This window comes from Scyliorhinus torazame, chromosome 10 (genome assembly GCF_047496885.1).
Source record: "Scyliorhinus torazame isolate Kashiwa2021f chromosome 10, sScyTor2.1, whole genome shotgun sequence".
NCBI lineage: Eukaryota > Metazoa > Chordata > Chondrichthyes > Carcharhiniformes > Scyliorhinidae > Scyliorhinus > Scyliorhinus torazame.
The window spans coordinates 69,086,640-69,100,687 of NC_092716.1; the positions used below are offsets into that span (position 1 = coordinate 69,086,640).

A 14,048-nucleotide genomic window follows, 5' to 3' on the forward strand; every position below is an offset into this window, starting at 1 on the left:
TTCACTTTTAATATGGAAAAAGGAAATAATTTTGTACAGCAAAAATGGTCAGTTGAATTTTGTAGAATCAGAAAGAAGCTACTTTAGACATAGAATATAGGACATACAGTGCAGGAGGAGGCCATTCGGCCCATCGAGTCTGCACTGACCCATTTAAGCCCTCACTTCCACCCTATCCCCATAACCCAATAATCCCTCCTAACCTTTTTTTTTGGACACTGAAGGCAATATAGGATGACCAAACCACCTAACCTGCACGGAAACCGGAGGACCCGGAGGAAACCCACGCAGACACGGGGAGAACGTGCAGACTCTGCACAGACAGTGACCCAGCAGGGAATCGAACCTGGGACCCTGGCGCTGTGAAGCCACAATGCTATTCACTGTGCTACCGTGCGTATTAGATGATTGTTTCACTCTTTCACTTCACATGTTCTGTTATCACTGAAAGAGAAATGACCGTGTTCTTATATGTATTCATGTCTGTTTCTTTCAGTTTAACATTGTGCACCTTTGTTATTATTTCTTACATTTATGTTTCAATGTTTGGAGCACGATGCAGTCAGTGGCCAACCAGGACTAAGTGAGCTCTCTCAAAAGACTGAGAGTGTAAATCTGACAGAATGACCATTACCTTAAAAGGTGTCTGCAGCACTTTAAAGGGAAGGTACATGGTTTGGTGTTAACAAAAGTGATATTCTGGAATAGCAGGCAGTGTGGTTTCAACCAGGACTGCAGATTTTCCCCAGAGACAAAGTCAACATCAGGACGTAAGTCCTCTTCCGCAACAAAGGGTGATGGATGCTCAGGCAAATATCTTTCCGGCATTGGAGGGGTGGAAGATCATGCAAATACCACCAGGATTGTTCAAAGGCCTGACTGCAGTGCTGGAGAAAATGTAATGAGGTCACTAAGGCAAGTCAAAAAAGACGTGCTGTTAAGTAATTTGGACATTCTGAATTCTCCCTCTGTGTACCCGAACAGGCGCCGGAATGTGGCAACTAGGGGCTTTTCACAGTAACTTCATTGCAGTGTTAATGTAAGCCTACTTGTGACAATAAGGATTATTATTATTATTAAGGTACAACATGGGGACAGCACGGTGGGGCAATGGTTAGCAGTGCTGCCTCACAGCGCCGAGGTCCCAGGGTCGATCCCAGCTCTGGGTCACTGTCCGTGTGGAGTTTGCACATTCACCCTGTGCTTGCGTGGGTTTTGCCTCCACAACCCAAAGATGTGCAGGGTAGGTGGACTGGCCACGCTAAATTGCCCCTTAATTGGAAAAAATGAATTGGGTACTCTAAATTTTTTTTTTAATATTATCAAGTTTCAACTTGCTTAAAATCTCTCATGCTGTCCACATTGCCATGGAGCATCATAATTTATCTCAGCACTATCAATGTTTCCTTCCCTGTTTGCCATGCCTCTCCTCCGATCATAATGGGGAAATTGACTCCTTCTGCTTGTGTCTATACCCTCAAAACCTACCTAATGTTACTCTCCAACCTATTTCCACCTTTTGGCCACACTCTTTGCTGCTTCCTGTTGCCATGCATATGACAGTAAGCTGTCGAAAACAACTTGAAAACCCTTGTGAGTGGCACAAGCATAACCACTGCTCTGCTTCCTGGAGCAGGCATACAACGGAACTAAGAATATGAAAACAAGGAGAGGATTGATCTCTAAACACATCCTGGCATCAATGAAAGAAGTCATCCTCACCATCACTGGCAGAGAGATAACAAACAGGAAGTGACCAGGTGGAAGCTATGCACATTGGAGCATTATTCATCCTTGGCAATGGCCAGTGTGTATTGCCCACCTGTAGTTTCCCTGGATACCCTGGTTTCCTAAGACAGTTCAGAATCAACCATGTTGATATTGGCTAAAGCTATATATAGGCTAGACCAGGTAAGAATGGTCGGTTTCCTTCCCTAAAAAAATATGAAGCAACCAATTGTTTAATTTTATAAGCATTTGACAGCTCTGTGGTTTGTTATTTTTGACTGCCCTCGGGGAAATGCCGATATAGTCAATTACTTGAAAGGATCCCTCACACTGAGAGAACACCAGGGCCTACTCTCCTCTATCTGGATGTTCATAGGAAAAATCGTGGACGTTTTCAGCTGTTTAATGTAAGCAAGGGCAGCAGATTGACTGATGGTACAGATATCTCCTGTGGCAGCCTGGAAGAAGCCAGAGGAAAAGACAATCAGGTCTGCAGTGACCTTGATAACAACAAATAATTCCATACTAGCTGTGGCAGTGGATTGCAGGAGGGTTTTACAATCCAGTGACAGCTTCAAATTGCAGATATTTTGTACTCTGTTAGAATGACAATGATTCCTGTAATCATGCCTCCTTCTATTTGTTCCTTCCTTCTTTGGTCGCTACTTCTCCCCCTGCTAGAGTGCAATTGCCAGATTCCTCTACAAAGAAAATAGCACACTGCCAAAAGCCCCCACTAAAGTTCAGGGTGCTCTGAGTAATTTGAAATGTTCTAAATGACAAAAACCACAATGCAATACAAGCGGAATCTCTCCCCAAATCCGTGAGTGTTTCACCCAAGTGCAGCAGAAGAACACTTTAAATATCACTGGAAATAGCTGCCTCTCGATTTGTAGTGTTCATGGTATGCGGGCAGGATCTGGAACAAGTGGAGATAAAACTGCAACAGGGAGTATGAACTGGTTAGCGCTGTTGCTTCACAGCGCCAGGGTCCCAGGTTCGATTCCCGGCTTGGGTCACTGTCTGTGTGGAGTCTGCTCGTTCTCCACGTGTCTGTGTGGGTTTCCTCTGGGTTCTCCAGTTTCCACCACAATGATTCTTGACATGTTATGTACTCTGGGATAACACAGGCTGCAACTGGATGCAGCTTTAACCAAAAGATACTCCAGACCTTGAAGTTAGTTCAATCTGATTTATTGAACCAGTAGCACAGTTAGCACAGTTCTCTATGAGTTCGACTCTCTGCTAACCTAAGTGTGGTTGCTCTGTCTGACTGAATCAGACTAGCTCTTAGCCACATGCTGGAGGTGTGATACTGTACATACACCCTGACTCACTCTGTAGATGTTCATCAGTGGAAAGAGGCGGTGTGTGAGTGCCTCGTGCATTTTATAGTGAGATTCCACCCCTGAGTGTCCTGCCTGCTCATTGGTCATGTCCTGTTCTTTGTGTTCATTAGCCGCCTGTCTGTATATCATTATCTGCATGTCTGCATAACATGACATCTCCCCCGTTTTTTAAAAATGTTTTGTTGGCACATGGGAACATACTTACATGTGGTGGCAGATATTCACATATTTACAAGCGGTGGCATATGTGAACGTATTTACATGTGAAGACAGCTGTCTAATGTGAGAAAACAGAACATAGCAAACAAAACAAATGTTCATAAGTCCAGTCTCTGGGGCTTGCGTCTGATACTTGTCGACCGCCCGGAGAGGTGGTGGTGGGGACGACGGCGCCTTGATGGGCGGGCTGGAAGCCTGACTGGTGGCCTCATAGTTTGAGGTATCAGGAGGTGGCAAAACAACGGACGGAAACGGAGAAGAAAGCGGTTGCGGGCAGGCAACTTTGCGCAGTGTCCGTCTGTTTCGTCACACAACAGAACCATCAGCCATACGTACAACATACGAGCGGGGCGCAGCCTGTCGAACAACAATAGCTGGAGAGACCAGCCACCATCCGGTATCTTGATCCTGACAGTGTCTGCCAGGGATAACACGGGCAAATCAGTGGCATGAGCATCATAGCCCTGCTTTTGCTGGTTTCAGAGCTGCTGCACCTTCTGCAGCACCGGGAGGTGATCCAGGTTGGGCAAGTGTATGGCTGGAAGTGTCATCCGCAGGTCCCTGTTCATCAGGCATTGAGCCTGCGACGTGCCAGTGGACAGTGGGGTCGCCCTGTATGAAAGCAGCGCGAGGTAGATGTCAGAAGCAGAATCTGCGGCCTTGCAGATGAGCTGTTTCACAATGCGCACCCCTTTTTCAACCTTCCCATTGGACTGCGGATAGTGTGGGCTGGAAGTGACATGTTTGAAACGGTATGACTTGGCAAACAAAGACCACTCGTGGCTGTTGAAGCACAGGCCATTGTCACTCATGACAGTGAGAACGTGCCTGGAGAACGTCTCCTTACAGACCTTGATGACGGTCCGAGATGTGAGGTCTGAGAGCTTCACGACTTCAGGGTAATTGGAGAAATAGTCAATAATCAACACGTAGTCACGACCATTCGCATGAAAGAGGTCAATGCCAACCTTGGACCACGGGGCATACACCCTGACTCACTCTGTAGATGTTCATCAGAGGAAAGAGGTGGGAAGTGAGTGCCTTTTATAGTGAGATACCATCCCTGAGAGTCCTGCCTGCTCATTGGTCATGTCCTGTTCTCTGTATTCATTAGCTGCCTGTCTGTGCCTGTCTGTATATCATTATCTGCATGTCTGCATATCATGACAATTCTGCGGTTTAAAAGGCTTCATATATGAGAACAGATTGCATAGACTAGGCCATTTTCCCTTGTTTGTAGAAGATTAAAGGGTTGCTTAACTGAGGTGTTTAAGATGGTTAAAAGAGTTGATAAGCTGTAAAACTTTTCTTCTGGTGTGGCCGTCCAGGGCAAGAGGGCATAATGTTAAAATTGAAGCCTAGTTATTCAGAGATAGTGTCAAGAAGTATTTCAAAAGTACTTAATGGAACTTAAGAGGGCTTTGGGACATCCAGGCGTCATGAAAGGGGTTATAGAAATGCAAATCTTTCTTTCTGGAAATCTGGAACTCTCCCTCCCAAAAAGCTGTTGAAACCATGACAATTAAAAATGTCAAAATTTAGATTGTTGTTGGTTTTTTAAATTTAGAGTACCCAATTATGTTTTGTTTTCCAATTAAGGGGCAATTTAGCGTGACCAATCCACCTAACCTGCACATCTTTGGGTTGTGGGGGTGAAACCCATGCAGACATGGGGAGAATTTGCAAACTCCCCCACACGGATAGTGACCCAGGGCCGGGATTCAAACCCGAGTCCTCAGCGCCGCAGTCCCAGTGCTAACCACTGCGCCACATGCCGCCGATTGTTGTTTTTTTTTATGAGACAAGGGTGTGCTGTGTTATGGACTCAGGGGAGGTAGATGGAGTTAAGAAACAGATCAGCCATAATCTAACTAAATAACAGAAGATGGGTTTGAAGAGCTGAATGACCTCACCCTGTTTCTACAATTGTATCAATATCTGAGAATATAAAAATGGTTCCAAATCTTTGCATCACCCCCAACTGCACCAAAGACATAAAACCTTTTTTTCTAAAATGTGACAGCGCTCTTCCAGATAAATAAAACATTTTCATACCCCCGTGGGGAAATGTAGCTGCAATTGTATAATGCTGCATAAAAACAATTACAAAACATTTTAGTTTTATTGAGTAACTAATAAGTGTCCCCTTCACATATTATTTTCTTCTGGTTGACAAATAGGAAATTCACTCTTCCACTCACACTGACGTTTTCTCTCAAATTGTCAACAGGAGAAATTCAGTCATTCCAAATTTAATATATAACTTTTTCTTTTTTTCTGGTTTGTTATGCTATTTACAATCATTCTTCCACCTGGGGAGAAATTTAAAAACTTGTCAGAATGAGTTTGTAAAGTTCCCATCAACTGAAACCATGGCAACCGTATCTGCATGAATGGTAGGATTAGACAACTTGAAAACAAGGGTAAAAAGCAGCAATACAAAATTGAGTCAAAAAATAAGAGGCTGAAATTAGGGCAGCATGGTCGGCACGGGCTTGGAGGGCCGAAGGGCCTGTTCCTGTGCTGTACATTTCTTTGTTCTTTGTTCTTTGAAATGCCTCAGGTTTATAATGTTACCGGAAAAAATACCATACAAGAGATAATTTCCCACTGTTTACTGATGCTGTCTTATTCGATAAAATTGACAGGAGGAGTCAAATAGTCAAAGAATAAATTTGCTTTTGTTTTTGTTGTACCTTTCATTATCTCAGGATGCCTCAAGGCATCTTACAACCAATAAAGTATTTTTGAAGATTAGCCACCGATGCAATGCAAGAAATGGGTTTCAAATTTGAACGCAGCAAAACCCTTAAATAGCAATGAGATAAATTACTTGATCATCCAGTTCAGCTGTTGATTGAGGGGTAATTGTTAACCAGGGCACCAACACTCCCCTACTTTTCGTCAAGTAGTGCCATGAGGTCTTTTCCCTCTACCCAAGACAGCAAATGGGCCTCAGGTTAACTTCTCACCTAAAAGCACTTCTAGAAGATTTGCACTCACTGTGTAATGCACGGAAGTGTCAACCTGCAATATATGCTTAAATCTTTATAATAGAGTTCGAACTTTTGATCGCCTGACTCAGGCAATAGTGCCATCGTTGAGCCAAGACCGGCAAATTACACATAATGAATAGTCACAATATTCAAATAATTTAATTATTTTGTTGATAATTAACATCCAATTGGAATTGGAAGTGCTAATTATGGATTGCAAAATCACTACCATTTAATTTTCAAATGTTTTAGCTCATCAGTTCCAACTAATATTTTAATAACTGCATAAAAATGAAATCTAAGTGATGTTTTAAGATGCAGTTTTAATGCCAATGTTATATCAAAGCAAACCAATTTCAGGCATCAACTTAAAAATGACATTATAACAGAATTCATATCAACAACTCCTGATCACATCAAAACTAAGGTATGAGCATTCCTCTGGGCTGGGAGGAGTGAAAAACGTTGACTTCAGTCTACTGTGTTATAACTCTGTTGCCAAGTGCTCCACTGTACCTCCTCAGAACTTTGAAAGTAAAATTCATAGCCTCTTTAACATTAAGGGCAACATATCCTGCCAAACACTTTCTCAGAGAAGGGATAATAAGGAATGGGTAACAATTGTTGGCCTTGCTAGCGACACTCACATCCCAGGAGCGAATAATTAAAAAAACACAAATGAATGCGCATACCATCTTGTTGCTGGCAGTTTAAATAAGAGTAAGCAGTTTTCTTGTGTTCCATTGAGTAGCCTACTCTACAGGCATCGATCTGGAAATAGTCACCTCAGTATAACTACAGTCCGACAGTAATTAATCACACCCTTCTCTGACTTTGTCTATCCATCATTATTCTTGATTTAGCTTTCAAAAAAAAGTGATGCATGACATAATTTTCACATCCTAATCTTTAGCTCAATCACAACTTATTTAAAATACTACCAGCCTTCTGTGGCATTAGTCACAGCAAGTTAGATGATGTGCTGCTTTATAAGGTAAGGATAGGAGCATTACAACACATGTACACAATGGTAGATTTTTATCTTCAGCACCCAGATGGTAATCTAGAGATGGGTGCAGATGGTACGCCCTTCGCAGAATTTGCCTGATTTTCATTGCATTGAAATTAATGGAGTGGAAATGTGGTGGGTTCTGTAAAAGCAGTGACTACTTAAATTACCTATTCTTTATTTTCAAACCACAAAGTCGAATTGCTGAAAACAGGCACATTTTGATTCGCAAAGAGGGTATTGCTATTAGTGAAGGAAGTTTGCAAATTGACAGACGTTTGTGGTTTCTGTACTCCTGGTCAAATAAAATGATGAAGAAACAAAATCCTACCTTCCCTTCTTTAATTACAGTGATTTTTATGAATTGCAGACACCTACAACAAAAATGCCTTCAACAATGTTGAAACACCAGCTGAGATTACGATCGACACCAAATCAGCTGCAACAGTGTTAAGAACTTAGTTTTAGAAGCAGATATAACAAACTTGATGTTGCAAGTACAGTACTTTTGCAGTGGAGCCCATTTCCATTGGCAGGCAGACAGCATTGACAGAGACCTCTCACACCCAGAATATGCCTTCTTCCAGACCCTTCCATCAGGCAGAAGGTACAGAAGTCTGAAGACCCGCACATCCAGACATAGGAACAGCTTCTTCCGCATAGCTACTATACTCCTCAACGGCTCTCCCTCGGACTGATCTGTTCTCTGTAAGAACACTACTCATGGTGCCCTATGCTGGTCTTGCTCATACATTTACTGTGTTTGGCCCTTGTTCCGCACTGTAACCAATCATTATTGTCGATATACTATTTGTCAATGTACTTTGTCGATTATTCTTATGTCCACTATGTACGTACTGTGAAAGTTCCCTTGGTGCAGAAAAATACTTTTCACTGTACTTCGGTACATGTGACAATAAACCTATCAATGAATCAATCAATGACAGTTCAGTGATGGACAACCATAGGGTCAAGAGTAGGTATATCTTCAGGGTCCATGCGGGCCAGGAATGTACCTATCTTCCGGGTCCAAATGTATATGTATCTTCTGGATCCATGTGGAGTTGTGGCTGCAGTGGTAATTCAAATCCCAACACCTGAAATGAAATTAAATGAAAATCGCTTATTGTCACAAGTAGACTTCAAATGAAGTTACTGTGAAAAGCCCCCAGTCGCCACATTCCGGCGCCTGTTCTGGGAGGCTGGTATCTGCATGGACAAAAAGGAGTCCAGCAGCAAACCATCAACGATCATGATTTTCAAACTCAGATACAGGACACTCTTTGAATATTTTAAAGTGTGATGTTAGACCATGCCCCATATGTTAACATGTAAAATATGTTAACATATACAAGCTGTTACAAGCTGTTTTTGGCAGTGTCCATTTCTACAGATTTCACAACATTATTGATAGCTGGGATTCTCCCATTTTGAGACTAATTCTCCCATTTTGAGACTAATTGCGGCGGCAGGCAGCTCTGGTAGCACATGTCCCGCTGGCCAAAATACCAGGTTCTGCGCTTGCAGATGCCAGATTCTACAATGCCTGTAGAGTAGGCTACTCAATGGAACACAATAAAACTGCTTACTCTTATTTAAACTGCCAGCAACAAGATGGAACCTCATTAATTATGCACAGGTGAATTCCACTCTGACGCCTGGCGACCCAGCAGCTGATTCAACTGCCTGCCCTCAGCTGATGGGTTTGAATGTCCTGCTGCCATATTTAAATACCAGGCCAGCACACTCCTTTCACTATCTCCAGCCTACCTGCCTTCACCAGACTGTGCAAGATGTCAGCAATCCAGAGGGAATAGGCTAGCAGTTTTAACCACCTTCTCCCTGAACTCATCACCTGTGAGGTTCCCGTGCCCAACTTGGACCTTTACCCACTGCCTATGGAGTCTGCATCCATCCCCTTCCAGTAAACAATGTCCCTTTGACCTCCTTGTTTGTGACCTTTTCATGCAGATTTATTGGGGGCCAGATTCCCTCCTCTTGGTCTTCCCATGTCTTTGATTGTTTGGCTTCTTCATCAACGTCCTTGTCCCTCTGCCTGCCATCATAGGTACTCACCCTACTCCCCTCCCGCACTCCCCTTTTTGACTCCACCTTACACACTGATCCCTTTGTCTTCGTCAGGCCACCCCCCAACTCCACCCCCCTGAACTCCAGGCACCCAAACTCCACACCCCAAACTCTACACCCCCATCCTCCACCCAATCATTCTTCAGACCTTTGTTGCAGTGGCTGCATGAGTCCTATAGCACAGTGCTGTCCATATAGGTGCTGTTGTATGGCACCAGGCAGGGAAGGAGACCTGTGTACTCCCCAAACCCAGGCACGGTATTGAGCTGAGGCAGTGACTCAGAAGGTCCATGCGTCCAGCGGCACAGTGCTGTCCAGCTCGGCATGGAGGTGGATGACAAGAACTTGTTTGCCCCAATAGAGTGGTGTACCATGCATCAGGAATAGCTCAGCACCTGGCAAAAAGCTCAAAGTCTCTTGCCAACTGAGTTCTGTCTTGTGCATGACACTCTATAGCAATCGGGTTTGACGCTGGCGTAATTGCCGGCTGGCATGATGCTAGATTGGAAGACCTTATGCTGGCGGGCATCTGTTTTAATTAGCAGTCATGAGATGCAAATAGCATTCATGCCACTTGCCGCCATTAGGGGAAGTGCAGCGTAACTTTACACAGGCAGGTTTAAGACTTTTTCAGCCCCACCGGAATCTCCGCGTCTGCTACTAAACCTACTGTGGGTGGATTTGGAAAATTCCACCCAATATTTTAAAGTCCTTTATTTGAAATGTGAGATGTTTTGGGCGGTACGTGGTGCAGTGGTTAGCACTAGGACTACAGCGCTGAGGACCCGGGTTTGAATCCCGGCCCTGAGTCACTGTCCTTGTGGAGTTTGCACATTTTCCCCGTGTCTGCGTGGGTTTCACCCCTACAACCCAAAGATGTGCAAGTTAGGTGGATTGGCCACACTAAATTGCCCCTTAATTGGGAAAAAAAATAATTGGGTACTCTAAATTTTAAAAAAATGAAATGTGAGATGTTTTACGAGGCACACTTTTCATAATATATTTATACATCCTTTTGATTTTTTAAATTCCAAAGAGCAAGTAGTAACCTATAATTTTCAACTCATTCTTTCAAACCAGTCTTGCCTTCTTATTTAAATTGGGTGGCACCACAATCACAAAGAGGAAGAAAAGTCTACAGGAAAACAGCATTTTTCAAACTATTCTTTCAATTAATATAGGAAAATCTATTACTCAAAGATTTTTGGAAAACTTAAATATTCCTGCTGGGATTGAGATCTGCGCATCAAGTCCCTTTCCCTGCTAGACTGTTCTGCTGATAATACTTATGCAGAACCTCGCAAGTCATCTCATTGCAAACTGCAAGGGAGAAGATGCCTCCAGACTGACCTGAGGGCCATTTTGAAACTGGAATCACAGGAAACCATGCTGCAGGCTGTTTTGAAGTCCTACTTTGCTTCCGCCACTCCACTCCCAATTGTTGTCATGGGTACTTTTGCAGTCTCCCTCCTTGTGATGGTCAACTGGATTCTAAATTAATCACTTGATATTGTTTAATCAATGACAACTTGCATACAAATAATACCTATAAACACAATAAATTTATTAGCATCTTGTAACTTAACCTTCTCAAATGTATCCATTTTTGAGCTCATTGACATGGGGGAAATCAGTGCTGGGAAATGCGCACCTTTTCCAATTTGGACAACCAATGCCAATGTGACAGTCAGATTATAGGACAATCAGATGTCCTCTATTTATCTGAACTTCAAAAGAATATATGCCAGCTGATTAATTTCCCGGCAATCTTTAAGGTGTAAATGATAGTCTCCATTTAATACTGTAGACTGGGTTGTGCTCCGGCTTCAAACTGGCAAACCTGTGAACTGGGTTAAGACTGCCCAAACAAAAGAGAAAATGCTGGAAAATCTCAGCAGATCTGGCAGCATCTGTAGGGAGAGAAAAGAGCTAACATTTCGAGGCCAAATGACCCTTTGGCAAAGCTCTGACTCTGGATTTGACAAAGGGCCATTTGAACTCGAAACGTTAGCTCTCTTCTCTCCCTACAGATGCTACCAGACCTGCTGAGATTTTCCAGCGTTTTCACTTTTGTTTCAGATTCCAGCATCCGCAGTAATTTGCTTTTATCCAGTGCTAAGACTGCCCAACCTGATTTCGCACAAGGCCTTTACAGCTAGCAGATGGAGGAAAAAAATATTCAGCCAATGTTGGCTGCACTCAAGTCCAGGTTCAAAACATTAAAAACAAGTCAATATTCCAAATACCATCGCATGCTGAATCACTCCCAAAATATGGTTATTTCTTTTCTGAAAAAGCTGTGATCCCTTTAATGCATTCCATTAAAATAAGGAGATAGTCAGCAACATATGAAAGAATCTTTTTAGATGCTGGCAAACAATTTTATGAGTGTCATTATAGCCAATTTTGTGGTTTATACATCAGAACAATCCAAAAACAACAGTCTGACTCAGGTTTCATTCTGGCTTTAAAACAGGGCCTTGGATTGGAGGTGATTTTGAAATGCTTTGGTATGGCATCACATGTAGTATAACTCCAGCACAATGTTTTGTCAAGCTTAAGAAGTACTTAGAGCAGTCACTGGATCGCCAAGATATTGTGTAAACCTAAGCCGAGCTTATTTAAACATTTTGAGCGTGTGGGTACTCTTTCCATTTAAATTTGTGCCAAGAACAGGGGAAGTCTGCAGACGGAAACAGCTCTCTCCTGGTGAGATGCTCTCAGTATAGTAGCTAGAGGAACAAATATATTTACGATCACGATGAGCACTTCACAGGTTATGCTGCAAAGAACAGAATTCTACCATTTAGTTATTTGAGAATTTTATCTTTTGAATTGTTTAATACTTATTATTGATCCAATTCTAAAATAATCTGATGGAACAGAAAACCTCATGCTACATGTTGATAGTTTGTGAATGGAGGCACGTAAACAGTTACCCCTCTCTCTACTTGTTTCTGTCATTTGGCCTTCCACTTTAACCCAAAGGTGGCCCAAAATTAACTTGGCCACTGACCCAAGCGTCTTGATGTCGGCGGTGACGTCACGGGCTCAGGGATGGGGCGCGCGCGCGGCCGCCCGGGGGCGCGCGGCGGGGAGGGGGCGCGCACAGCAGGCAAGTGAGAGGCGATGCTGCGCCAACCCTCCATTCACCCGCTCGGGCAGGCAGAGAGACAGAGAGAAAAAACAATGATCTTCTTCGCTGCAAAACAACAACCGCGTCCAAAGAAAAGTGTAGCCACGCACCCAATATTGACGAACAACGGTTAAAACAATAATCATAACTCGAGTCACCTGCGAGCATTTCACCAAATAAATGGCGCAAGTGGTTCCCACGGACGGGGTCGGATCTGCAAAAGCCGAGCTGAGCTAACCCCCCTCCTCCCCCAGGGATAATCGCCCTGGCCTCATCTGTGCCAGAGCGAGTGCACTTCCTTCAGGGGGCCGACATGAGTTCCCCTGAAGGTATGTACGTGCCAGCAGAGCAGCATCCCATTTAGTCCCGAGACAAGGGCTCGTGTATCCCGTCAGCTTTGGATCAGGCATTTAAACTGCAGACTTTTTATTTCTAAAAAACACAAACACTTGTGCGATCAGAACGCAAATTGACCCCCCTCACCGTTTGATCCGAGCATCTCCCGAAATCCGAAAGCACTCACTAGACTAGATTGTTGTCGCCTATTCGCAGTACTTTTGGACGGCACTGACAACTGTTCCAACCAGAGTACGAAAACAAAGAGAAAAAGATGAATGAAAGCACAACTATTGATACATTTCGCAACATCTCAGATTTCTGTTAATTATTTGACCGTGTTTTACCGCCCTTTGTTGTGTTTTGTTTTGAGGATTGTTGCGCTGCGCTGCAGTTGTGATCTTGGAGTTTGGTAATCCTCAAGGATTTGTTTTAGGGTCAGATAAGTATCAATTCAAATCAAGAGGATTACCGAGGAATCCAAAACTGCGAACAATGAACGAGCAAGTTTTAATTGTCACCTGACCTGAATATTGTACCTTATGTAGGAACAAATGTGAGGTTTATTTCAGCTCAGTTTTCGAGAATGACCTGCAACTCTGACAGACCATTTACTTTCGTTTACTTTCTGTGAATGGCATATTGGGGGATATAAAGGAATTGTTCTACAACATTCAGAGTGCACTTTTATGGGGCAGTTAGCGGACCAAAGCTATTTTATGGTGTGCTAACACAATGTTTGCTGGGATCCTCTGCCGCTTATGTTAACTTTTGGAGTTGTGTTTTCCACCTTTTTGAAAGCTTTGACAGATTTAGTGTGAAAGCATGACGATGACACAACATATGTGACATTTTCATCTTTATAATTAAATCATTGGAAATAAAATAATTTTCTGTATATTTTAGTGGAAAAATAACTTGACTACTGGAAGGTGAGAATTTTCTTTCACACTTGTTTAAGTTGCAAATATGTAACATAATAGAACCGTAGATTTGCATTTCAAACGGTTACGCCAGACGGAGCAGGATAAAAAATTGAAGGCAGGCTGAAATATAAAATTCAGTTATACAATCATGTCTCTTTTCTACGGATAAGCTATTGTTCTATTAAAAATAATCGAAAACTAAGTTCGTCTTTACTGGAATTAAGACTTTCGTATAGTGCGTAACCTACAACTTTGAATAAA

At 43.0% G+C, this 14,048-nt stretch overlaps 1 long non-coding RNA gene across 1 annotated transcript in view; it reads right to left on the minus strand.

Moving 5' to 3' along the window:
* LOC140430634 (uncharacterized) overlaps positions 1-13,131 on the minus strand; it is a 28,324-nt gene extending 15,193 nt beyond the window's left edge. Inside the window, exon 1 of the long non-coding RNA XR_011949479.1 lies at positions 13,009-13,131. This is a non-coding gene — a long non-coding RNA (uncharacterized lncRNA). The remainder of the gene's footprint in view (positions 1-13,008) is intronic.
* Positions 13,132-14,048: the final 917 nt, after the last annotated feature.